We start from the raw sequence: 26,484 nt of genomic DNA on the forward strand, positions 1-26,484 counted from the left end.
TGAGAACATGTGCCCCCACAATATTAATGCAAACTACATGTTCAGAGGTTCCTTCCTTGCCATCATGCTTGGCTATGCTGCAGTGCTGCGACTGGCTGAATGGCTCTAGGGTTACAGACAGCTCCTGGCTGTCTGGGACAATGGATCCCCTGCTCGCCTGTCTCCCATTCTCCTCCTCCTCTTTCTTATCCAAGACCTCCTCTTCAGTGTTGCCTGTGGTGGCCTGTGACTCCTCTAAAGTATCCACATGGCTCCTGGGGTCGTCACAAAGTATAGCATGCAACTCCGTATAAAAGTGGCATGTCTGCAGTGCTGCACCAGAATGACTGTTAGCCTCCTTTGCTTTCTCATATGCCTGGTGCAGATCCTTCACTTTCACATGGCACTGCTGTGGGTCCCTCTGGTAGCCCTTCTTCACCATGCCCAGAGAGAACTTCTCATAGATGTCCATATTTCTATGGTTTGATCTGAGCTGTGCCTGGATAGCCTCTTTTCCCCACAGACCCAGGAGATCTACCTCCTCCTGTGTACTCCAGGCAGGAGCATGTTTGGAGCATGGAGCTGGCATGCTCAGCTGGGCAGGTGAGCTCTCCATGCCAAGCAAACAAGAAATGGAAATTCAAAAATTCCCAGTCTTGTTTCCTGTGTACCTGGATGCTCGGCAGGGGAGTTGTGAATGATGACTAGAGCAGTCACAATGTAGCATTGTGGGATACCTCATGGAGGCCATTTAAGTCAACGTAAGCAACAGTGTCTACAGTCACTGTAGTGACTTAACTACATCAACTTAAGTGCTACAGCTCTCACGAAAGTGGAGTAATTAAGTCATCATAGCAAGCTAGTTACATCAGTGAGAGGGACCTAGTAGTATAGACAGAAATAATTGGGGTGACATAAGCTGCCTTATGTTGATCTAAATCTGTAGTGTAGACCAGGCCTCAGTAAAGGGTGAAAGAATGAAGTAATATTCTGGAAGTGTTGGTCACAGATCTGTAGTTAAAGGTGAACTGAGCTTTGCCCTTAAAGCAGGGATTGACTACCTCATTATATACTGAGAATATAGCCAATCCACCAAACAACCTTAACTTTGTTCTGTATTGTGTGGCAAGATGGCAGATTTTAGTTTGGGGGGTCCTGCACTTTTCTTGGCAGGGAGCTAAGATGCAACCCTTTGCCCCTGCTCTTGGGTGCCAAGGACCCAGGTACTAGCCCAGGAAGATGGTAGAGGAGGGAAGTGGTCTGGGTGTGCTCCTCACTCTGAGTCCCAGCCCCTCTCAACCCTTATGGGTTTCTTACGCTCATCGCCCTTAGGTGGGGTTACCCTTGGTCCTTAGATGCTGGGGGGCAGGGTCTCCCTTACTCCAATTCTCAGGACTTCCAAATCTCAACATACCTCCAAGCTCTAATCCTTCCTCCTTTGTCTGCCTGAGGCAGGGGGTTTTATTAGGTTCCTAACAGGGCCTTAATTGACTGCAGGTGCTCCAATTAACCTGCAGCCACCTTCCCTAGTCTACAGGGAACCATACCTTAATTAGCCTTCAGCTTATATATATAGCACTCTCCCACTGCTCCCTGGCCCTCTTGTATCACAAGTGACTCAGAGGGGTAAAAAGAAAGCCACTTAATGTGTCTTTAAAAAACAAGTTCTTCTCATCTGGGATCACAAACACCTGAAATGCCTTAATCATAACCATATAGTTATTATATGGTGTCATTACAACACAGAGTTAAAGTTGTTTGATTGCCCTGAGTGTGCATTTCTGTACCTAAACATGTTTTAAATTTAACATTAACTTTGAATTTTCATAGTTTATAGCATGCAGTTTGTGGACAATTGCAATATCCCTGTAATGTTCCTTAGCCTCAATTGTGATATGTGTTCTCAACTTTAGCTCCATGTTAATGCAATTTTTGTCGGGGTTTATATCTTAGCTAAGCTATGAGTGGGTGGTCATATTACCCTACAGATATCTGAAAGATGTAATCATAAAGAGATAATTTAGTTCTTTAGCTCAAGCTTCAGGCTCTGAAGTCATTCTTCGTGATAATTAAGAGTATGGCTATTACGCTGTCTGCCCATCTGTCTAAGGATTTAATACTGTTGCCTTTCACCATAGTATCTGAGTAGCTTCCATGTAAAATCAATAGCAATAACAGAGCCCCTAGTGGAGTTCATTACTCAGATATTCATGAAAGTATTCACACAGGAGAATTGAAGGGCAAATTCTGCCTTCAGATATGTGGATATAACTCCCACTTCATGATTTAGCCCAGCTTTCTTTTGGCATGTTCTAAAAACAGAAGCAGTTCTTATTTATTAGTGTAACTTAGCCCATCAATCCATTCTAAAAAAAATTATTCTTTATGATAGACTCCTGATTCAAATGTTTACCTTTCTAAAAACATGAACTAAACTCCAAACATCTGGCATTACTGTATTCCTAAAATATATATGTTAAAATGGTTCTGAGCTCCTCCTAACAATCCCTTTTTTGCTCTGGATTACCACTTGAGCCCAGCAGTTTCTTCTGATTTAAACATTTAAGTTTTGTGACCACAAAACTAGCTGGTTGTATCATTGGCTTCATCTCCTAACTCTGTGAACACTCATGACATACTGATTTGGAAATGTTCATCATTTTCTAATGTGAACACCTTCAAGAAAGTTTTACTCAGCTTCTCAGCCAAGTTTATGTCCTCAAACAAGGTTTCCCCTGCTTGATATTTTGGTAGTTCTGTGGTAACTTTTCTCCCTGCTTTCTTTTAATATATTTTGAAGACAATTCATTGTTCTTCCTAATGTTTTCAGGTACAAACCTCTCATATTTTTGCTTTAACTATTATTCAGCATGCTCCAAACAATTCATTGATCCTAATCTTCACTTCTTCCTTTACCCAGCTCTTCATTTTTATAAAGACTTTTCTCATTTGGCTAACATACTTTTAATCTCTCTGGTACTCTAGGATGACTGTTTTTGTACGGACCATCTTTCTTGAAAACTGGGATAAATCTGCACTGTGTGCTAAGTAGAAGTATCTTGAATACATGTCTTGACCCTTAAAATAGTTTTGCCAGGTAATCTTTTTGAGTGCACCTACAACTATTTAAAAAAAAAATCACTTTATCAGATTTTCACATATGAAAGTTATTTTCTGACTGTTTTTGTTCAGTAATCAAAGACTCACATCACTGTATTATGCTACTGCCAAGTGGTTTTCAGACCCAAAGATCTCTAACATATATATTTTTTCAAAATCAGTGATAATTAGGTCCAGCAGTACGTCTCCCACATGTTATAAAAAACACTGCAATCTAATCTCGCTGCCAATGTAGGTGTAGATCACAAATTCTTCTGATCATGTGGCCAGATCAATATACATTTAGGCTACAAATGGTTCATATTACTCAAGCTGCTAAAAGGGGTACACATGAAGACCTTTCTAAATCCTAGTGAACGTCTAAGATCTGCAAAAATAGACCTGTTAATCTCAATGACCAGCAATTAATCTAGAGATATGGGTTATTTTTAATATTATCATATTAATTCTGACTTTCCCAATCTTCAGCACACAAAGCTACTCTTTACAATGTCATACCCTTGACATAAAGATACTTTTGATATTATTTCAAATGGGCAATTTTTAATACTACAAGTGAAATACAATTCCTCTCATTTTATTTTTCCAAAAGCCAGTAAACTGGCTAAAATATAAATATATATATGAGTTTACTGGATATATATGTCCAGGAATAAAGGATGTTATAAAACATGTTTTCTGGTGGTCTCTGAAAGGCTTAAGCATCCCGAAAATGAAAGCCATGCTATGCATCTTCATAACTGTTTCTTACAGACATAATAGCATATTACTAAGTGATCACAGCAACTGTTCCAGTGTACTTAAGTTCAAACTTTTAAAATGCTAAATATTTAGTTTAGGTTTTCGGTTCCCAGGAAGCAATATTATTTAGAACAAAGATCAGGACTATAATAAACATTGCAACTAATCTGAAAATTGAGATTTGGACGTTCAGAAATTATTCTGAATTATTTTGACTATTACAATGAGTATTTTTACATTGCAACCATGGTTTCAGTTCAAAGGTATATTTAATTAGTCATTTTTAGTGCTTAAAGTAGAGTTGCTGGAATTGTGATGGAAAGCCTGCAATTTGAGATATTTTTATTAAATATGTTCAGCAAGATCCTCAGCTGATGTAAATTCTTTTTACATTCTTTTTCACTGCATCTGTGGTTTGAAGAGGCACTCTAATTTGAAGCAACATATGATCTTACGTTGTGTTACTTATACACATAACAGCGTCATTGAGCCAACATGTATGCATGATATGAATAGGAGAAGGAGCCCTACTTTAAAAAAAAAAAAAACTAAACTAGATTTGGGGACATCAGACCTTCAAAAAAGTAATGCAGAAGAAATGTCAAATAAATGTATTTGAATGTCCTCACCTTAGTGCAATACATGGCAAATTGAAGTACGGCATGCAAACTTAATTGTTCTCATATATGTAGACAATGGACTTTGTGTGACATGAGACCTTTTAGTATATCATGAACATGAGAATTGACTTATGCTACTATTATATGTGTGATAGATTTCACATTGCAATGTTGGATGTGTCCTCCAAAAGAGAAAAATGCCTGCAAGCTAAAAGGCTGTGGCTCAATGATTTCAGTGTGCCCGTAACTGAAAATAAGCTTAAAAAAAGAAGGAAAAGACAAACTTCTTGATATATACTTTATTCTCACCCAAGGGCAGATTTAACACGCTGTGGCCTCTCACGAAGTATTTATTCCAGAATGGTCCTTAAACAACAATGCCATGGCAACAACTGCATCAAAGAACCAAGCACTGTTTCTAAGAGTAAATAAGTCATATGACAACTATACTGAAACATAAATATTTACATCGGCTTTGAGGTCTGGGAACAAAGGGCAAAGTGTATAAGAATACAAAGTGTATATGCACTGAAACTTTATTTTTTTTCCTTTTAAAGAGTACAGGTCTGTATTTTACCATTTCTTGTGTTTGGATTGAAAAAAATTATGCCTACTTTAGAGAGGTACATGTATGATATCCTATGAAAAATGTGATAATCATTCCAAGTGGGGTGATTACTGGATACAGGTTCAAGTCTGTGGGTGGAATGTGGCAGAAGCAGGGAACCCAGGTAACCTGTATACTAACTGAGGGCCCTAACCACCACTCAATTAGCTATTGTGGGGTTAATGGTTCTCATCCCACCCATATCTAACTATAAAACTAAGCACTGGTTCTGGTTTGTCCCCCAAACTTGCTTAAATTTGAATTGGATTTGAATGCTGCCTTCCTGGTTTGAAGTCATTTCTAGTTTGAAGTAATTTCAGTTTGGTCAAAATGTAGAAATCATCATGTTCAACCTGATTTGAAAGTCAGTAGATGAGGACCTACTGTTTGGTGAAACTCAAAAGCTAAACATCCAAAAGTTTGGATTTTTACATGAACTGTCCTAAATCACTTGAGTCCCGAGTATTATACTCCAGAGCTCATATTAACAGTGTTTATCACAACATTTCTGGCACTTTCTCTTGGTATGCCTAGAGGAGCTGTGAGAAAATATAGTTTGATAATATGCTGACAATTTTGGTTCCAATCATGAGCAGAAGGAAGAACTGGGAGAAAGGAAAAAAGTATCCAACTATTTTAGATATCCACTTCAAAGTTAGTTATAGAGATAGAACAAAATTTTGAGGGGTTCTGAACTTTGCTAAAGTGGTTCATCTCTCCCAACCATAACTAACATGTCATTGCTATGTTGTCATGGATAAAAAAAGCTTTATGTGCTCAAATCCAGGGGACTGGACAATTTCCCTCCCAGAATTCTGAGAGCACTAGCACATGAGATTGTTAATGTTTAATAGCAAGAATGTTTAATAATGCTAGCTATTTGGGGGTAATACCATATGACTGTAGAAAACCTAATGTCCGATCTAAATTTAAGAAAAGGAAAACTGTGATCTGGGCCATTATAGGCCTGTAAACCTGTCAACAGTCTTATGCAAAACTTTGGAACAAATTGTGAAAGAACAAATCATTTAATTCATGGAGGTAAATGAACAAGGGGATGTAATGCAACATGTGTTTATCCAAGGTGGACCATGCCAGACTAACCTGATTTCCTTCTTAGAGAAAGTCACACCTGATTTTTTTTAGATAAGGGAAATGAGGTAGATCTAATATACTTGGACTTTAGTAAAACATTTGCTATGGTACCACATGAGAAATTATTAGTTAAATTCAAGGTGATGGGGATTAGAACAAGAATTGAGTGGTGGACAAGGAACAAGCTAATGGGGAGAAGGCCACAGATTGTGTTGGAAGGTAAACTATTGGACTGGAGGGAAGTTACTAGTGGAGTTCCTCAAGGATTTGTTTTGGAACCAATCTTATTCAATATTTTTTATTAATGACCTGGGCACAAAAAGTAGAAGCATGCTAATGAAATTTTCTGATGATACAAAGTTGGGAGGCATCATCAATACTGAGGAGGATTGGAACATTATACAGGAAGTTCCAGATGACGTTCAGGACTGGAGTGACACACATGGGATGAAATTCAATAGTACAAAGTTCAAGTGCTTAGGGTCTAAAAATAATTTCTATTACAAACTAGGGGCTCATCAGATGGATGCAAAAAAGGAGGGGAGAGACCTGGGTCTGTTGGTCAGTCACAGGATAAAGGGAAGCCACCAGTGTGATGCAGCTGCCAAAACGGCAAATGCAATCCTACAATGTGTAAGGCAAGGCATTTCTAGTAGAGAAAGTATTAATGCCACTGTATAAAGCATTGTTAAGCCCTCCTCCTGGAATCATATACAATTCTGGTCACCCATATTCAAGAAAGATTAATTGAAACTGGAACAGGTGCAGAGAGGAGCTACTAGGAGGATCAGGGGAATGGAGGGCCTATCTTATGAGAGGAGACTGGAAGAGTTTGCTTTGTTTAGTCTAGCAGAAAGAAGGCTGAGAGGGGATATGAGCACACTCTATAAATACATCCCAGGGGTAAACATCTTGGAGGGTGAAGAGCTATTTAAGATGACATGTAATGTTGGCACAAGAACAAATCAGTATAAACTAGCCATGAACAATTCAGTCTGGAAACTAGAAGGCTTCTAACCCTCAGAGGAGTGAGGTTCTGGGAACAGCCTCCCAATAGGAGTTGTGGAGGCAAACAACTTTATTAGTGTTGACACCCAGATTATATGAAAGGGTTCCTTTTTTTTTTTTTTTTTGGGGGGGGGGCGGGGAGGAAGGAACTGGGCTTGGAAGCCCTTGGGATACCTTCCAGTTTGTCTTATGTTCCCACAGCTTATGCTTCAGAGCTTCCGCCCATCACCTGCAGGGGTCAGGAAGGGATTTGATTTTTTCCCCAAAATTTATTCAGATTTGGGTATTTGTTTTTGTTTTACTCTCTTTCCTTTTAACCCTCAGGGATAGTCACAGCTGGAGATGGGACACTGGACAGAAAGAGCAGTGCTCTGAGGTGGCACTGATAACTGCATTCATAATGTAAGAATAATAAATGATCCTCTTATTCACATCCTCACCCTCCATCTCTTTTAATTTAAACAAGTCTGCTCATGTGAGTAAAATTGCCATAATCTTTGTGAGGTCATCAACTGACTGTCAAAATGAGGGTGGCTTCACATCTTAATTACATTTTAGCTGTAATTCTTTTACTATTGTTAAGCAGTCTCTTCAGATAGTGACTCACCTACTTATTTTCTCTGTCTCCTATTAAAGGAAAATGTGACTTAGCCCTTCCAAGCTGGAGGGCCCAAATCCATGTGGGTCTGTATGCCACAATTTAAAAAAAAAGGGAGCCCAAAAGTAAAGTTCCTAGTCTGTATCTAAGAGCCTAAATAAGCATTCTGATTTTCAAAAATTCTCAGTATGAGCACCTACCAGCTTTGAAAATCAGGCTACTTATTTAAGTGTCTATATATTGACAGAGGAACATAACTCTAATTAAAAGGACTATTTTTGAAAAAAAAAAAAAATTGACCATCATATATGTAGACCATACATACAAATGGCACAGTTAAAACTAGAGACAGGTCAATACAAAGGGTGGAAAGAGAAGGGAGAAGGAGCAGAAGGAGGGGTCATAGTGGTGATGGGTGGTATTGTCAAATACTTGTCAAATCTCAACAATTCGTTTTGCTGATATTCACAACTCCTTTTATTTGTTTACGTGTCACCATTTTCACTTGCAACAATGTTCAAAAAGTAAGAGTCAAATATGCACGTTCAACCTCTTTCTGTGTCTGTAAGTAAACCAGGCATATTGCAAACGAATGATTCCCTTTCAATTGCACGATAGGCTTTGACATCTGTTTCACCAAATTCACAGTTTAAAGGATGTAAATTAATGGAATAATATTGCTTCCATAATTCCTGCACCATGTCATGTTGATCTGTACTAAATGCAGGCTATTGTTTCTTAGTAAGCAGTGGTATTTTCCCACAATTAATGTAAGTAACAAGTGATACTAGCCCACAGGAACAAGCTTGTCTTATCTCCCTCCTAGCTTGCAAGAGGTATCACCACTTCGCCTAACTTCAAGGTAATTAGCTTAAATTTGATTGTCGATTTGGTAGTGTATCTTAATCTTTCATAACATAGGACTCCTAATGAGAACAAGATTAAAGAATTCTCTAAATCAGAAGCTTTGATTGTAGTTATATTATGATATCATTAATTATAAGTTAAATTTTTATTCAGAAATCATGAATATTTCAGAGTAGCAGCCGCATTAGTCTGTATCCACAAAAAAAAACAGGAGTACTTGTGGCACCTTAGAGACTAACAAATTTATTTGAGCATAAGCTTTCGTGGGCTACAGCCCACTTCATCGGATGCATAGAATGGAACATATAGTAAGAAGAAATATATATACATACAGATAAGTTGGAAGTTGCCATACAAACTGTTAAAGGCTAATTAGTTAAGATGAGCTATTATCAGCAGGAGAAAAAAAACTTTTGAAGTGATAATCAAGATGGCCCATTGAGACAGTTGACAAGAAGGTGTGAGGATACTTAACTTTAGGGAAATAGATTCAATATGTGTAATGACCCAGCCACTCCCAGACTCTATTCAAACCCAAGTTAATGGAATCTAGTTTGCATATTAATTCAAGCTCAGCAGTTTCTCATTGGAGTCTGTTTTTGAAGCTTTTCTATTGAAAAATTGCCTCCCTTAAATCTTTTACTGAGAGGCCAGAGAGGTTGAAGTGTTCTCCTACTGGTTTTTAAATGTCACGATTCCTGATGTCAGATTTGTGTCCATTTACTCTTTTGCGTAGATACTGTCTGGTTTGGCCAATGTACATGGCAAAGGGGCATTGCTGGCACATGATGGCATATATCACATTGGTAGATGTGCAGGTGAATGAGCCCCTGATGGCATGGCTAATGTGGTGAGGTCCTATGATGGTGTCACTTGAATAAATATGTGGACAGAGTTGGCATTGGGCTTTGTTGCAAGGATAGGTTCCTGGGTTAGTGTTTTTGTTGTGTGGTGTGTGGTTGCTGGACAGTATTTGCTTCCAGTTGGGGGCTGTCTGTAAGCAAGGATTGGTCTGTCTCCCAAGATCTGTGAGAGTGAGGGATCATTTTTCAGGATAGGTTGTAAATCTTTGATGATGTGCTGGAGAGGTTTTAGTTGGGGGCTGAAGGTGACAGCTAGTGTTGTTCTATTATTTTCTTTGTTGGGCCTGTCCTGTAGTAGGTGACTTCTGGGTACTCTTCTGGATCTGTCAATCTATTTTTTCACTTCAGCAGGTTGGTATTGTAGTTTTAAGAATGCTTGATAGAGATCTTGTAGGTGTTTGTCTCTGTCTGAGGGATTGGAGCAAATGCGGTAGTATCTTAGAGCTTGGCTGTAGACAATGGATTGTGTGGTGTTGTTCCATCCAGGACACCCAGTCTTTATTCAAGCCTAATTTAATGGTGTCCAGTTTGCAAATTAATTCCAAATCTGCAGTTTCTCGTTGGAGTCTATTTTTGAAGTTTTTTTGTTGGAGAATTGTGACTTTTAGGTCTGAAATTGAGTGACCAGGGAGGTTGAAGTGTTCTCCGTCTGGCTTTTGAATGTTATAATTCTTGATGTCTGATTTGTGTCCATTTATTCTTTTGTGTAGAGATTGTCCGGTTTGGCCAATGTACATGGCAGAGGGGCATTGTTGGCACATGATGGCATATATCACATTGGTAGATGTGCAGGTGAATGAGCTTCTTATGGTGTGGCTGATGTGATTAGGTCCTATGATGGTGTCCCAGTAACTCTTTATGATAATGTTAAGACAGCAGGCCCATATCAGTAGGTTAGTGAATATTACTTTTCAAGAATGTAAATTTGTAAAAAAACAAGCAAATAACTCCCCTCCCCCCAGTGTTAGAAACTCAAGAATTCAGAATTAAGGTTAAACTTACAAGAAACTCAGGCCCTTAACGGAAAAGAAATTCATAGTTCTGGTAGCCAAAATACCTGAGATCTATACCCATAGTGCAATTTGAGAAAATTAGGAACTGGTGCTACTTTACCCATGCATGCAAACAGTTTCATTTTCTCAGGGACCACAAAAAGTAGCAGACCTTCATTTTTTCACTATTTTTTATTATTTGTATTACAGTAATACTTAGGGGCCTCCCTGTCAGGGAAAACAAAGAGATGGTCCCTTAATTGTATAATTATTGTACCATGTTATGACTTAGAGTGTAAGGGTTAGACAAACTTAGCAAGGCTTGCAGTGAGATGAAGTGAGCCTTCAAGAAACCTGCAAAGGCTTGCAGTGGGTTTGAGATCTCACTGATTTTCTTAAGGTTTCCTAGGGGAGGGAGAGTGCAGTGACCCCCTATTCTTCTCCCTCCTCTTGTATTCTCCTTCTTCCACATGCTACTGCTCCCTTCTTCATTTCCCCCTCTCCATTCTGCTTGCACCCTCATGCCCACCTCCTCCACTGCCCTCACAAGTTCAGTACTTTCTTTTATATTGAGAGCTAAAAGACAGATCTTCAGCTGGTGTAAATCAGCAGAGCACATTTAAATGCTGACATACACAAGCTGAGGATCTGACCCTCTTTTAATAGGCTGATTTATTTTCATACCATACTTCTGTTGACTCAAAGAATTCCTGTGATAATATATTTTGATTACAGGCAGAAAAGTTCTACAGTTGGGGACATCAATTACTTGTAACGTGTTTGGTATTTTTGTAGAGTTGTAATAAAACAGTGGCAAGAGTCATTATGAACTGTTTTTTTCTGTGTTTTCAGTGGTTGGGTTGTTTCCAGGAGGCCACTATGATTTTTAGTTATCTCATTACATGCGTCTATTGTATATTTAATATACCAATTTTATTTTAAATAAATCTCCTAGATTTTTTTTCTGGCCTTATTTTCTTGTTTTGGCTAAAAAATGTTGAAAAACCTTTATAGCAGATTTTCTTTTATAAAATGAGCATGGCCAGTACTATAAATTCGCCAAATACCATATGATCATGGTGCCCCATAAGGTATCCAAATTCAGATCCCAAGCATAGCCATTGATCCCAAGCCAGTAGGGATTGGCTTAGATACAGAGGTCGATCACTTAACTCAAGGGCAAGGACTGAGGAAGGCCTCCCTTGCATCCTCATTCTTTGGGTATGTCTATCCTTCAAAGTGGAGATGTAATTTCCAGCTCGAGTAGACATACAGCACGTAACCCCACATAACCAGCACATAACAAGAGCGCTAAATATAGAGTATAGCTGCAGTGGCATGAGCAACAGGAAGGGTTAACCTGAGTACATACCTGCCCAAGACTCTAGGTACAGACTTAGGGCTATCTAGCCCCTTGCACAGCTCTATTTTTAGCAGACTAGCTCAATCAGAGCTAGCACTGGTACAGCTCCTAGAGCAGGAATTCACACCTCAAGCTCAAAGTGTACATATAGTCTTTGGGTGACATTATTTAGCTAACAGATGAATTGACATTTATGTGCTTCAGAGTCAGACATGATCTGTCCTCTTGATCAGGAGAAATGGTGCAGATGGTGCAGATGGTGCAAAAATGCAAATGGAAGGGATCTACCTATATCTCATTCACTTATCTACCCATAGTCTTATACCATCACTGATCTGTACAGTATCCCACATTCTAAGAGATAATCAAAATTACAATTGTCCAGTAGTCCAATTTTCCTCCCCTGTTGCCCCGAGCCATTCAGGGCTTGAGGAAGATTTGTTTGTTTCCTTTTCTCTCCTCCCACTTCTACTACCTCCTTCTCTTCTTCTCCTTTTTCTTGGCTTCAACTCTTTTTCCTTCTTTACTTTTCTTTGCTATTTTCAGTTGCACCTAAACAGTTGGGCCCAGATCCTTATAAGGTATTTAGGCATGCCACTCCTATGATTTCAATGGCTATTAGGCACCTAAATACCTTTGAGGATCTGGTCCTTGAACAGAGATGAAGATATGAGTTTTACAGTGTGTCTGAAAGCAGTGAGATCAGTGATCAAACTTATCTCATCCGGTCATGAATCCAAAGTCATGAGTCCAAACTCAATTTCGCACATCTCATGAGCTGCACTGTTGAGGGTAGTTTCTGAGGCACACAGCTGTATCGGGAGGTCATTGTCCAGAAAAAAAGATGCATTATTTTAAGTATCTTAGCCCAATTGCATGGAGACCCTTAAATATTAACACTGTGACCTTGCATTTAACACTGTGACCTTGCATTTGTCATGGTATCCTACTGAGAGCCAGCAAAGGGAGAGGAGCACACAGGGGTTATGTGCTGAGCATCTGATATAGGCTGTGTGCCACTTTCTGAACTAACTGAAAAATTGGAGGAGCTCAATGGACTAACATTCCTTAGGGACGGGACAGGGGAAAATATATATGTAACAACCAGTTATCAGTACTTTCATTCATTCATGGTGCTTAAAAGAAGCAGTGAGACATAAAAAGGCATCTTTTAAAAAGTGGAAGTCAAATCCTAGTGAGGTAAATAGAAAGGAGCATAAGCACTGCCAAATTAAGTGTAAAAATGAAATAAGAAAAGCCAAAAAGGAGTTTGAAGAACAGCTAGCCAAAAACTCAAAAGGTAATATGTTTTTTAAGTACATCAGAAGCAGGAAGCCTGCTAAACAACCAGTGGGGCCCCTGGAGGATTGAGATACAAAAGGAGCACTTAAAGACGACAAAGTCATTGTGGAGAAACTAAATTAATTCTTTGCTTCAGTCTTCACGGCCGAGGATGTTAGGGAGATTCCCAAACCTGAGCCATCCTTTGTAGGTGACAAATCTGAGGAATTGTCACAGATTTAAGTGTCATTAGAGGAGGTTTTGGAATTAATTGATAAATTTAACAGTAACAAGTTACCGGGACCAGATGGAATCCACCCAAGAGTTCTGAAATAACTCAAATATGAAATTGCAGAACTATTAAATATGGTTTGTAACCTGCCTTTAAATCAGCTTCTGTATCCAATGACTGGAAGATAGCTAATGTAATGCCAATATTTAAAAAGGGCTCTAGAGGTGCTCCCGGCAATTACAGACCGGTAAGTCTAACGTCAGTACCGGGAAATTAGTTGAAACAATAATAAAGAGTAAAATTGGCAGACACATAGAAGAACATAAAATTGTTGGGCAAAAGTCAACATGGTTTCTGTAAAGGGAAATCATGTCTTACTAATCGATTAGAGTTCTTTGAAGGGGTCAACAAACATGTGGACAAGGGGGTCCAGTGTACATAGTGTACTTAGATTTCCAGAAAGCCTTTGACAAGGTCCCTCACCAAAGGCTCTTACATAAATTAAATTGTCATGGGATAAGAGGGAAGATCTTTTCATGGGCTGAGAACTGGTTAAAAGACAGGGAACAAAGTATAGGAATAAATGGTAAATTTTCAGAATGGAGAGAGGTAACTAGTGGTGTTCCCCCAGGGTCAGTCCTAGGGCCAATCCTATTCAACTTATTCATAAATGATCTGGAGAAAGGGGTAAACAGTGAGTTGGCAAAGTTTGCAGACAACACTAAACTGCTCAAGATAGTTAAGACCAAAGAAGACTGCGAAGAACTTCAAAAAGATCTCACAAAACTAAAGTGATTGGGCAACAAAATGGCAAATGAAATTTAATGTAGATAAATGTAAAGTAATGCACATTGGAAAAAATAACCCCAATTATACATGCAATATGATGGGGGCTAGTTTATCTACAACTAATCAGGAAAGAAATCTTGGAGTCATCATGGATAGTTCTCTGAAGACGTCCACGCAGTGTGCAGTGGCAGTCAAAAAAGCAAATGGGATATTAGGAATTATTAAAAAAGGGCTAGAGAATAAGATGGAGAATATCTTATTGAACTTACATAAATCCATGGTATGCCCAGATCTTGAATACTGCATACAGATGTGGTCCCCTCATCTCAAAAAAGATATACTGGCATTAGAAAAGGTTCAGAGAAGGGCAACTAAAATGATTAGGGGTTTGGAACGGGTCCCATATGAGGAGAGATTAAAGAGGCTAGGACTTTTCAGCTTGGAAAAGAGGAGACTAAGTGGAGATATGATAGAGGTATATAAACTCATGAGTGGTGTGGAGAAAGTGAATAAACAAAAGTCATTTACTTGTTCCTATAATATAAGAACCAAATGAAATTAATGGGCAGCAGGTTTAAAACAAATAAAAGAAGTTCTTCTTCACTCAGCGCACAGTCAACCCGTGGAACTCCTTGCCTGAGGAGGTTGTGAAGGCTAGGACTATAACAGGGTTTAAAAGAGAACTAGGTAAATTCATGGAGGTTAAGTCCATTAATGGCTATTAGCCAGGATGGGTAAGAAATGGTGCCCCTAGCCTCTGTTTGTCAGAGGGTGGAGATGGATGGCAGGAGAGAGATCATTTGATCATTATCTGTTCTGTTCACTCCCTCTGGGGCACCTGGCATTGGCCACTGTTGGCACACAGGATACTTGGCTGGATGGATCTTTGGTCTTACCAGTATGGCCATTCTTATGTTCTTAGGTGCAGGCAATAAAATCAGGTTATTTTACCCTAAACCAATATCTCTTTGAGTATCTGCTACTTTATACTCTGAAAAACATGTACTTTGCAGCAAGCAAAGATTGGTTCTTATTGTGTGTTCTGAACATTCATTCCTCTCAAAACTGTATTTAAGTTTTTTAATTGTTCCTTTTAGCTGTGTATCGGGTTCAGCCACATTTAAAATTATTTAATTACCTATTTTATTTGGGTTCAGTGTGAGCTGTTTTCTTATTTTCTAGTTCACTGATGTGTAAATAAGTTTAAGGAACATGATGTCTTCTGATGTCATGATGCTCACCAGGTTCATCGTTTCATTGTGTTCTCTTTTTCATCTTTATATGCAGACAGTTTTCTTGGCTTTCCTCTATTTGCCCAGACATTGGTGTTAAAAAATAACAACCACAATATCAAAATTAGGTACTGAGTTGGACATTGTGTTCGGAATATGTTTCTTTTGGTATGTGGTTTTACTGGTTTGTGAAAGTTTAATTTATTTATTTGGACATAAAGCTTCCTTCTTCCCACTTTAAATTCATGAATTCTAATGGATAAATGCTGGATATATTAGTCAGTCATTGTTTTTGGTAGCTTTTTGTTACTTCATTTACTTTATCTTATTCTCTACCATACCTGGGTTCTCTCATCCAATGTGAGGCACTAATGAACAACTGAGACATATTATGAAGAGGTATTCATGTATCCATAGTTGAATTTGCAACAGCTTCTATCATAAAGTCCTACTTTAGTCCCTATATTTTTGTATGAAAATATAATCTGGAGTGAAAACGGGCAAATTTACTATGATGGTAAAGAATAATATTCTGTGGAATGTGAGAAAAAAATGTCTGATTTTCCAATCACTTAAAAATTGCTTCCATATGAATTTTGGAATTTTGACTCCAAATCATTTGTTGCTATTCTATTCAAATTTCCCAGATATTAAAATTGCCTCAAAAATTCATGCACTGGTTACATTTGAAGAAAACATGTTGCATCGAAAAAAACTTGTTACTGAATTTTGTTGGGAATGGATTTGCGCCCAGTCCTGAACCTGTGATTTTCATTAGGTGTTATGGGATCATTGTTGATATCAATGAGATTTTTTTTACTATTGACTTTAGTGCAAACAGCATCAGGCCCTCCAGCTTCAATCTTTAGCTATGTCCAGTTACCACTGGAAACCGGTTGGGCAGGAGCCATTTGCTAGAGCTGCTAGACTAGATCTGCTCTAAACTACCCGCAGCTGGCTATTGTCCAGAATCCCTGGTATAAGCAGTGCACCCTGACTATGTTCTTACTCCCCCTAGAAGATGTGCCCTGACACATCCATTACACTGTCTCTGTGCCAGCTGGAGACTATCCTACATGATAGAAATCACCAGTTAGGAAAATGTGGTCACTTTCCGGGCCCTTTTCATCATGGGAGCAGCCCAAGAAAAGAGAAGCAGGAATCAGGACAGAGTCTTGAATGTACATGTTAGTATTTGCTCCTCACTGGTTCAGTGCAGTTTAGAAATAGTACAATGTCCTGTAGGCACATGAAAACTAAGAGCTCCAGTGGTAGAGGTCTACACTTTCAATACACTTTCAACTTTCCAATGAAGTGAGCTGTAGCTCACGAAAGCTCATGCGCAAATAAATTGGTTAGTCTCTAAGGTGCCACAAGTACTCCTTTTCTTTTTACTTTCAATGCCGTAAAACCAAGGCTTTAGTTCCACATTTGTACTTCTGGTTTACACAGAACAGGCAGAGTAGCAGTCATTCCATAATTAAGGTTACAAGCAGCATCCAGTTATGAAGTGATTTCTCCTAGTAATGCCAAAAAATGAAACTTCAGGCTTTCACATTTTAGGGTTAAGTGTCATTAGCAACTAGAATATAATCTCAACTTTTTGGGTAAATTGAGTAAGTACTTTAAAAATGGACAAAATGGCTCCTTTTTGAGTTGTTTTTGATAGTTTGTTGTTTTTTTAATATCTCTGGCTAACAAAATCGTATTATACCACTAATTTGGATATATAGGTAGACTCTTGACATTGCTGATGTAAGAGGTAGCTTTCCGTAGTAGGAATAGTGGAATGATCATGAAATAGCCATTACTTGACAACTATACACCAATCTTTGTCCTTTAGTCTTATGGAGAAAATTAAAAACTGATCTTCACAGACATTTTTTCTGTGGTGGGCCTGCATTTTGCTGCAAACAGAAGAGTCTGGATGGGAGGTGCTCAACAATGAAATCTCTTTACTGAGCAGTGTTGAGTGCACAACAGATTCTGTAGTACTGGAATTGGGATCCAGAACTGTTGCTGGGGAAAATTTGCCAGAACTGAGAGCTTTTGAGATGTTGCCTATGTTTGGGGCGATGAGAAGTTAAGGCTGTTCACAGAACATATAGGAATGACTTTGGGTTTCTGTGATTTTGTGTCAATTGGTGCATGCAGCCCTGAATATTTTCATTTTGGTGCGTCCATACACTCTTAAGGCTTTTTGTAAAGATCGTAGGAGGCTTTTGAGAAATCTTTATTCATACCATAAGATGTGAACCGGGGAAAGAGGTCCTTTGGTGCCAGCAATGCTTATTGACCACATCCAAAGTCAGCTGTCAAAGTGACAAAAACTGCTTTACAATAGGGGAAAAACCAAAACCAAAACACCAACCTATTCTGTGCCTGAAAAATGTGTGTTGATATCACATAGGTGCTGACTCTTATGCATTGGATGAAAATAATACCTTCCCAGCCCTGAGCTCCCTTAGGACTTTTACTTGATAATGGCTAGAGGAGAGGTTAAAAGAACTTCCATTTCTGCTACTGTGACCTAAAGGTCTCTGAATGAGATAATCCTGTTGGGGTTATGAACTGTGTTTCCATTCAGGATGCACTATACTGGAGTTTTATTGCTTAGCAGAGCATCTAACAGTAGTATTTCCATGTTTTACAATTGTATTGCAACTTCAACACTTGAAATACAATGGAGTATTTAACTCTTACAACTTCATATTCACAACGCTGCAGTTAAAGTTAATGCAACACCATCTGTAACCACTGTCTTTCAGGAATTCAGAACTTATTTAACATACGAGAGGTGGCTCAGAAGCACGAGTCCAAAAGTTCATTATTTTGCCAATTAAAACTGCTAAGCTATAAATCATTTGCAAACTTAACACACCATAAAGTTGGGCTTGAATAGGGACTGGGAGTGATTGGCTCAGTACAAAAGCAATTTTCCCTTTCTTGGTATTGACACCTCCTCATCAATTATTGGGAATGGACCATATCCACCCTGACTAAATCAGCCTTCAACATTGGTTCTCCACTTGTAGGTAACTCCCTTCTCTTCATGGGCCAATAAATATTTATGCCTGTTTCTGTAATTTTCACTCCATGCATCTGAAGAAGTGGGTTTTTTACTCACGAAAATTTATGCCCAAATAAATCTGTTAGTCTTTAAGGTGCCACCGCACTCCTCATTTTTGTGGCTACAGACTAACACGGCTACCCCTCTGATATCTATAGAGATTTTGTGGGTGCACACACACGTACACAATGTGAGTATCTATTACCCTAGTTGTGTCCCTCAACTTCTCTAAAATTATAGCAGCCAAAGTTTGCTGATCTGATCTCTGGCATCTCTACCTTTATCCATACTGCCTCTTATGCATGGTGCATTCCTCCCAGTCCTGTTTGCCAAGTTACTTCCCTTACCACATTCAAATTTCTCCTAAAAACTCAGTTCTACCATTTCTTGCCTCTGAGAAGTAAGATTTTTTTTAAAAAATTCAGAATTAATGTAATCATAATGATCTGTGCCTGCCTTACAGAGTAACCATGTAGTATTATTATTTTTACTTAAAAACATAGAAATTGCTATACCAGATCATACTAATGGTCCATCTAGACTAGGACCAGAAGCATGAAATAAGAGTGTAAGAAACCTTTCATTTGATGATTATTGATTATTCATTACCTGTTGATGGATAAAGATTCTTACAAACCCTCATCGGTTGGAGTTTGGCTTATGCCCTGTCCTATCCCTTTCAATTCCTTAAAAAAAACCATTGCAAGTGCACGTTTGTGTTGTTCATCCTCCATTATCCTTTCTCCCTTCTTCTTTTGTTGTTGTTGTCTGTTTATGAGCCTCAGTGCATCATGTTAAATTTAAATTGGGATAGGGACCATGCCATTGGTTGTGTTTGTGAGATGTCTGGCATGTTTCTACACGCATAATAATAATGATGATAATTGCTGATATAATAAAAGCTGCCCTAGAATTTTCTTAGCTATGGAGAAGAAAAAGGCAAAATCATATCAGATAGACAAGTGAGTTAATTACAGTTGATGAAGACATTGAGACTTTCACTATCACCACAGCAAAATGACATTCAGATCTTCAGTGACATTTACATTATCCTAGAAAATTGATATAAATTTAATGCAAATGTACAGTATGAAGTTTGCTAATCATAAAATTAAAGTTGTTTACTTAATACTGTTTGACAGCTCTATATTAATCATGTCATCTCATATTGACAACTCAAAAAGAAATACAAAATTAGATGCAGGTCTCCATAAAAATTTTAGGGTACAGTGGAAACAATTGAGATATGTACTCATTGCACTGACTTTTTTTTTGGAAAAATGAAGACGTTTCCTTGTAACACTAAACTACATATACAATATGCATAGTACTCCCTGCTATGATTATATAGCAGCAAAGGCAGCAGCAACCCTCATTAGAGAGCCATCTCTGTGTTTAGCTTGAGGGTTTGGATGAGTGTCATTTTTCTAGTTAATCCAGTCATGACACATTGTTATCTTGAAATGCAACCTTCTGAAAAGGGAATGTTCATAGAGTAGGATAGTATAGAATGCTCTGGGATGCAATGTGATCCAGTAGGTAGGACTTGAGAATGGGAGTCAGGGTACCTGCAGCTCTGTCTTTAAAATGACATTAATGATAATTACCTTCCTTTGTAAAATGCTTTGAGCTCTATAGATTTAAATTATTATGTAAATGCTAAATATTATTATTAACACACCTGTCCTATGGCTGCCAGAATCACTCAGCTTAATTAAAAGTTCAATCCTGTAAGGTACTGACTGCACCCAGATCTACTTCAGCACGCACTACAGAAGGGATTCAAGCATCTCACAGTAATATAGCAATCCTGAAGCTGTGAGAATGTCCATATGTAGTTTAGATTTAATAACTCCCAACTCCAGACTGGTGATGTCTACTCACTTGGATGGTGCAATTTTAAAAAGTCCTGCAACTTTTTCTTATCTTTCATTTCATTCTAAGTATAAAAACAAGATAAGAATGGACCATCCTTGGTGTAGCTGCCCAGTAATGGAAGCCAGGGACAATTGGTAAGATTATGTAAAAGAACTTCTTACTTCTATGTCTGTATTTCCTGTCTATTAAGGAGCCATAAAATAACTCCTCATGGAAATTCCAACTGTTGATTTTTATGACTCATTCTAATTCTATTCCTTTATTCATGATCATTGCCATTTACTTTTCATATTATATGGCACACTTAGAGTTTTCTTTGCCCTATTGACTTTTTTAATGATTTTGATTCCTTGTTTTATATTTGTATTTGTTTTTTTTTTCTGCTGATCCCATCAGCTGCAACATTTCCCTGTTAAGTCAAAAGCTGCCAGTGACATTCCACCTCATATATAATGTAATCCATAAACTTGTCTTGGATTTATTATTCCCTGTCATTCATAACTAATGTTACAAATATTTATGTTGCATTTCTTATCCTGAACTACACACATGCTTCTAAAGATGTATCATTATTTAACTGCATTGATTGAATTATAATCATTTAGCCATTGAAAGAGCTAATTTTTTCTTTGTGTATAATCTGATTATATTCTTCTTCAAATGATTTAGAGTTACTGCTCTCTGTCATTCATTTGTAACAAGCCCCACCCTTCTCTTTGCTTCTTGTTCACTCTGTTTCATTTTCTGAACCAAGTTTCCACAAACCCTTTTTTGCTGCCAGTCTTCCAAATTAGCAGACACACTTCTGTGGTAATTTTACTAGCATTCCACTGAAATCAACTAAGTATCACAGTGTACTAATACCTGGTCTATTCAGAAAAGCAGGGATGCTGGAAGTTCAGTAGTTATTAAGAGTTAACAATATATAAAAAATGGTTTGAGTGTAAGATGCAGCCTGACTACTTTAGGGGTCATGGTGGATAATAAGCTAAACACGAGCTCCCATGTGGCCACAAGAGCTAATGCAGTCTTGGGATATATAAACAAGGGAATCTCAGGTGGAAGTGGAGAGGTTATTTTATTTCTGTGTTTGCACTGGTGTGACTGCTGCTGGAATACTTGATCCATTTCTAGTGCCCACAGTTCAAGAAGGATGTTGATAAATTGAAGAAGGTTCAGAGAAGAGCCATGAGAACGATAAGCAGATTAGAAAACATCCTTATAGTGGTAGACTGAAAGAGCTCAATCAATTTATCTTAATAAAGAAAAGGTTAAGAGATGACTTGATTACATCTATAAGTACCTACATGAGGAACAAATATTTAATAATGGGCTCTTCAATCTAGCAGACAAAGATATAACCCTATCCAATGGCTAGAAGTTGAAGCTAGACAAATTCAGACTGGAAATACAGCATAATTTTTTTTAATGGTGCGAGTATTTAACACTTTACCAAGGGTTATGGTGGATTTTCCATCACTTACATCTTTTAAATCAGGCCTGGATGTTTTTCTAAAAGATTTGCTTTAGGAATTATTTTGGAAAGTTTTATGGCCTGTGCTATATAGGCAAGACCAGATGATCACAATGGTCCCTTTTGGCCTAGAACCAATTAATTTCATTATTGAGTCTATCAATCTATTAATTATCTCCCACTGATTGAGTATGTCAGGATTATAAAGCCTTTTCAGGTACCAAGCCTCTATGCCACATCAAAAGAATTTTTGCTCACCTTCAAAATGTTTTTTTTTTTCTCCTCTGAAAAGTGAAGCTGTAAAAATCTCATCCTTAGGCCCCTATTTATATTCTTTTGATAATGTCCATGTCAAACATGCTCCATTTAAAGTAAAACAATGTTTAGTTTTCTTACAGGAAGGAGCCATCTGGCACTATTCATATAACCCTGGTGCCATATTTCTTGCCCTAATTCCTTGATGTTTCAGTTCCAAACTTTGCTATATTACAGCATTAATAATTGACTGTTTGAGCCAGATTTTTAAAGGTATTTGGGTCCCTAATGATACAATCCCTACTTGGATTTTCAAAATCACCTGGGACCCAGATCCTCAAGGGTATTTAGGGGCCTATCTCCTATTGATTTCAGTGGGAACTCCCACCTAAATATCTTTGAAGATTTGGGCCTTGGTGCCTAACTCACATTGAAACTCTTACCTAGAAACATACTTTGATGAAACTACTCAAAACCCAGGCTGAGTGGGAATTACCATGCTCAGATATTCAGAGCAGGACATATATTCAGAAAATATTAGTGGTCACATTTGCATTAATGAGTATTTCCATATGCAGCAATTTATTTTAGTATTGAATATTCAGCATAAATGTACATGAATCATTTGTGGTCTGGCTGTCAAAAATAAACATCTGAAGTCTGTGTTTGAAAGCATGAGGATTGCTGTTTTCTCCATCCTACTGTTCGGTTTCCACAGAAAATTTGCATTTGTCCAAACCCTGCATTTTCTACTTTGCAAAGTGACATCTTACTGATTTATTTTATCATATTTTCAAGAGCTATTAAGCAGTTCAATGATTACATTAATTTTTCATAACCCCACTTTCACTTCCAAATATATTGCTTGTCAACATAATTACTTTTTATAATCAAATGAAAATATTTACATGTGCTTTAAAAGTCACCTGTATCTTAACATAATTTACTTTTTAAAATTTAAATCTAATCACAAACTGGGTTCAGAAATTAACTTTTTTATTTATCTAAGTGGCAGAACCACATTTAAGGATATGTGGGGGATGGCATGGTATAAAACTATACCAGGTAAGGTATAAATTGGAAAGAAAACATTGCGAACAGATGTTATGAATTATAAGTAGCCCAAAATATCAAATAAATAATGCAACTCTTTTATACTGACATACAAAGAGGCCTTCTAAAATACTGAGAGGGCAAATAGAATTGTTAAGCAATAGAAAATTTAAAGGTGACTCAACATGGCAAAGTATCAGATATGAGCTGAATGCCTCACTCTGATGCACTGCCTCCATAATTCACCAAGTTGCATCATGATAATATTGCATCAGCCATAGATCATATTGGAACATGGACCTGGCTGAAAGAGAATCAGAGAAGTTCTGTTTGAAATATAGTGCTTGCATTTTAAAGCCCCTTCATTAATTTATACTTTTGAGGAAATCAACATTTTGAAACATTTATTTTCCTTGTGGCATCGACACTGAATATTATGTGTTATTATTTGTTATGGCTTAGACACTCTGAGATACGCCGTGGTATGGACAGTAAACTACCTGTGCAGTAGTTTCTGGAGGTATTATGCCGATATAAGCCATGATTCTACTCAATGCACTGAGAGAAGTGTACCAAATAGAGGCAATTCTTCATGTTATTCCAGGGTATATTGTATAATCTCACCAGTGCTACTTCACTGGTACTCTCCAGTGAATGGCAGTGGGAAGATGAGTAATAGCAACTCTCCTACCTACCACACCTTGTTCCCTATAAGATGGCAAACACTGTTGTGATCCCCAGCCGAATCCCTCTCCTTGAATTCTAGATTGCTTGCGGCCATATTCTGAGTGCATATTTCAAGGAATGTCCACTCTTCTTCTAGCACACCTGCACAGAGACAGCTGTAGTTTAGCAGGAGTAAGATTTCCCAATTCTCAGTAGCAAAGCCCATTATATTAAAGGAGTCAATGTACACACAAGCTCGTCTTAACACTTTGTCTTTGTCTCTTGGCCACAGACACTGTATCTGCTAGGATATAGCTATGAGCTGGAAGAGCATTAACTGAGCAAGTTAATGCACTGTACTTTGGTTAATACTCTGGTTGTAGTGGCTTTTTAAGGTGGAGGCAATTCTATCTTTGGTAGCTTCACTGAAGAGATACCAAATTGGTAAAAGCTAAGTTAAGACAAGCAAATAAGGCCCTGAGAGGAACTTATGTTATGTTTCAATTAATATCAGAAGCATGAATAGCAGTGACAGGGATATGTAGTAGGCACTTTCAGTCAAGCATGTAAAACAAAATGAAAAAGAGCAACTTGTCGGGGTGTGGGGAGGGAGGAACTGGGGAGCGAGGGAAGGCAAAGCAAGGCAAATGGATGAAAAGAAACAAGCATGTTTCAGTTTCCATGTTTGTTTCTTCGCACATTGAGAATTTGCCTTAGAACCTACACTGTTCAGTCCATTAGACGGTAATTTACTGTACAAACATTATACCCCTTCAGATTCAAGTGGAAGAAGTCGCACCTTTTGACATCAGCTGTGATCTTGTCACCCTGTGATTCAGCAACATGAGATGGATTAATGAAACATCTGTTAACATTGAAAAGGACATCAGAGTGAGTAAGGGCCAGCTTTTTGAAGGTATTTAGGCACCTAACGATACAGATAGGAACCTAGGGATTTTCAAAAGCACTAGGTTCTGAACTCCCACTGAAATCAGGTGCTTTTGAAAATCCTACTAGGTGCCTGTAGTGGGCTTCACTTGGAGCCAGCAGGCCTAATGGGCAGGCCATGGCTCAACAATTGCCTAGTTTTGGGATGGCATCTGAGGGCCTGGCATATGAATTACAGTCCATGGTCCTCTGGTGCTACCTGAGGTCTCTTAGTCCACTGCAGGGATGGAGGGAAACCCAGGCCTTCCCTTTCCATTGTGTCCTGCCCAGGGCCCAAGGGGAAAGAAGTGAGGAGAGTCTCAGACCTCTTAGCTGATACATAGGGGGAAGGGATAGCTCAGTGGTTTGAGCATTGGCCTTCTAAAGCCAGGGTTGTGAGTTCAATCCTTGAAGGGGCCATTTAGGGATCTGGGGAGTTGAGGATTGGTCCTGCTTTGAGCAGGGGGTTGGAGTAGAGGTCCCTTCTAACCCTGATATTCTATGAGACCAGCATCCTCTAGGACACTTCCTACATTCCCTGTTCTCTCTTCAGTTTGGGCCATGGTCCCAGCACTTTGTTTCCTTCTCAGCAGAGGGTTGCTCACACAGGCTCAACAATTCAGATAACCTGCTAGATCCAGCTCACTTTCAATGTCCAGTTGTTCCCCCTTGACAAGGAGAAGTGGTGGGGGAGCCACTGGCCTCGCATTTGAGTCTTAACCACATTCCAGACCCTTCCCCTTCACATCATTCTGACCCAGAAGCTACAGCCTGACTACCTTCCTCTACTTCACTCCCTTCCCTTCCCCTCTTGACTATCGGAGTCCCCTTTTAGGCAGGTCCTCATTTTGAACATGCTCTGCAGCTAATGAAGGCCATGATCTCCTTGCCCTAATACTGCTCCATCACTCCCTTATCTTTAGTGTGGGGTCTGAAAAACCCATCACAGTGCCTAGCTGAATATTTAGGTGTCTAAATACATTTAAAAGTCTGGCTCTAAGGGCTGGGTTTTTTTACATATGCTTGGAATGCAAAATTCTTTTGGAAATACTGCTCCTAGGAGTGCAGCATATACCCCTATGATTATTATATTACTTAGCACATCACTTTCATGAACAGCAAATTTAGAAATAGAGCTCTGTGAAAGGCATCTCTTTTTGCTTTGAAAGAATTTGTGTATAGAAAGTAATACCTTCCTGAACTTCGGGGGCTAAATTTCACTCTTTTTTGGCACTTTCACTAGCTTTCCTCAGTGAAAGGAATGAAATCTGATACCACAAGCAAAATTTAACAATTCTTGTGACATACATAGAAGTAAAAATATCCATTTTGGGATGAACATGGCCCTCCTTTTACTTTTGAAAAAAAATTACCCCAAACTTAAGGTGAAGCTGCAAAATATTTAAAACGTGAATATGTCTAGGACAGAAATTCAGCTGCTGCCCTGGACAGTAATAACTGGAAGGTGTTGCCATGTGTTTGGTGACCTGTGTGAAATTCATCAGATGGTCTCTGTCCAGTTTCTAGTGGACAAGGAATCCATACTCACCACAAAACCACCGTCCCAACTGACATTAAGTCAAGCTATGGTTGCAACTTTTACCAGTATAAACAATGATTCAAATGAACATAGAAACAAAATTATTTTGCTCAGTGCTAGAAAAAGTCCTTCCAGGTCAAGGTGTACCTTTAGCTTTAGAATCTCCTGTGCCTAGAAGCACACGAGGCAGTTGATTTTTCCTATTGCTGTCTGTCCAGATCAAGATGTTTGACT

This window comes from Eretmochelys imbricata, chromosome 3 (genome assembly GCF_965152235.1).
Source record: "Eretmochelys imbricata isolate rEreImb1 chromosome 3, rEreImb1.hap1, whole genome shotgun sequence".
Taxonomy (NCBI): Eukaryota; Metazoa; Chordata; order Testudines; family Cheloniidae; genus Eretmochelys; species Eretmochelys imbricata.